This window comes from Hibiscus syriacus, unplaced genomic scaffold (assembly GCF_006381635.1).
Source record: "Hibiscus syriacus cultivar Baekdansim isolate YM2019G1 unplaced genomic scaffold, ASM638163v2 tig00111095_pilon, whole genome shotgun sequence".
In the NCBI taxonomy this organism is placed as follows: Eukaryota; Viridiplantae; Streptophyta; class Magnoliopsida; order Malvales; family Malvaceae; genus Hibiscus; species Hibiscus syriacus.
In genome coordinates, this window is record NW_024062980.1 from 10953073 (window position 1) to 10955229 (window position 2157).

Genomic DNA, 2157 nt, shown 5'->3' on the forward strand with positions numbered 1-2157 from the left:
CTACTTGATTCTGCCTCTTTCCTCTTGGAGTGAAGCATTTTATTATCATAATAACTCAAATAGACTTTTTAGAGTAACTTTTATGGTGAATAAAAACATATTAACATTTTCAACATTATATGTATCACTTCCAATCCACCACATAAAACCCCATTTATGCCTTGGATCAAGTAGAAAAGCAACAAATAATAAAGTATTGATATTGTCAATATTTGTCTAGTATTTATCATGTTTGGCCTTCATTTGATGAGTCATGTTTATAATGCTTTCACTTTCATAAGCACAATAATTAGAGATAAAGTCTCTAACTCCAAAAACTTTAGCTACATAAGAGTTACCTATCACATGAAAACATCCCGACATTTTCAATGTATTCTAAAAAATATCTATAAAAAGTAAGAAAACCTCAACCGTTTTCCAACTATTTTCATGGCATAATTATATATAAAAAAACCCATTAATTTTTTAAAGAGTACCTCCCTAGCATGTTTGTTAGAAAAATACTCTCAAACTGTACACGTAAGACTAACTCGCGTCCTACCAAGCACGAGGACATGACTCGCTTTTTACAGGACGCGAGGTACGACGCTCTTTTTAGAGTGATGTAAGGCACTTGTACCTTAACAAATTGATTGTGGATCTAGGAAGGAAGCAAACAACCTGCAAAAGTGAATGGCTCAAAGAGATGGCTAAGGTGGTAAACGTTTGGGTGAAATAGGTAGGCTATTTAAATAATAAATGATGGAAGCGGAAGATGGTTAATTTGGCTATGGTTATGGTGATGAAACAAAAGGGATGGTAGTAAGGATAGTATCTTGAAGAAGTCTCAAAGAAGAACCGATGCTATAGAGAGTAAAGACCCAGACTTTATATTGCTTCTTCAAGGGGTGGTGTTAAGGACTTTGACCCACTAGTTATAAGAACTAGGAACCAGAAGTATCAAGGTGAAAAGAAAGGGGTTGATGCCACAAGTATTAAAAAATACTTGATAAGTCGATAAAAGTCACCAGGACTTAAGGAAGAGAATAATCTCACTTATATTAATCAAAATGGTCTCTTACAAATGAAATATGCTTTCCTATTTATAGGAAATAGAGAGGCATGGCCGAATGGTTACAAGGGGATTCGGCCAGCCTTGTGCCTTCCTATAGTGACATAATTAATTACAAAATAGGGATGATGTTTCAGTTTAAATGGAGGGTGATAACCCTTGGCCGAATAGCTCTAGTGTTACTTTATGTTGGCGCCAAATTGGATGGGAGATGATGCTTGGCCGAATAGGGAGAGGGCTCTTCATCTTGGCGCCTAAATGAGTCCACATGCAAGGCACATGGGGGCTGGTCATATGTTATGCACATGGGTGTCCTAGGAAACCTTGTGGTGTAGCCTTGTGCATGGAATGATGGTTGGTCATGTGCTCCATCTTGGGCTTGCATGTGTCTCCTTCCAAGCTAGCTTGAGTGTGGAGCTATCTTAGCAATTATGGGTTGTTCGTGAGCAAGCTTCCTAGCCGAGTCCTTGTGAGCTCTATAACAACATGTTCAACTACATGCAGCTACCTTTGACATCACTTTTGGCTACTCAGCTCCAAATAGTCCAACTAGCTAAGTTTAGCTAGTCTTAAGCTCCTTCAGCTGAATCGAGCTTTCCTTAGTGTTCCATGAGCTGCCTTGTACTTTGTGAGCTGTTTGTGAGCTACTTATGACGTCCAAATCATCCACCAAGCTACCTCATCGTGCATCACACTCCAATGTACCTATATGTGCAAAGAAACAATGTAAGTCCATGGTATTGAGCTATTATGAGCTAAATACCTTGCTGCCATGTAAGAATATGGTAATCTGAGCTATGATTGAAGGTCATGAGCTAAATATATCATCTCATAATATGTGTAAGATAATGCATGAAGCTTAAGAGCTAATATGAATGCATATGAACTAATAAAATGAATTATAATGATGTTGCCTTGATGTATATAAGGTAATCATGTTTAATATGATTATAAAACTATCCTAATATGCTTAAATATCAATGTGCATGTTGTGTTCATACTAAGTTATTCTTTAACTATTAAAACATTATATAACATAACATAGAAGGGTGTTAAGTTATCAAATGAATCAAAAGCTTCAAGACACTTAGTTAAGAGAACTTCCC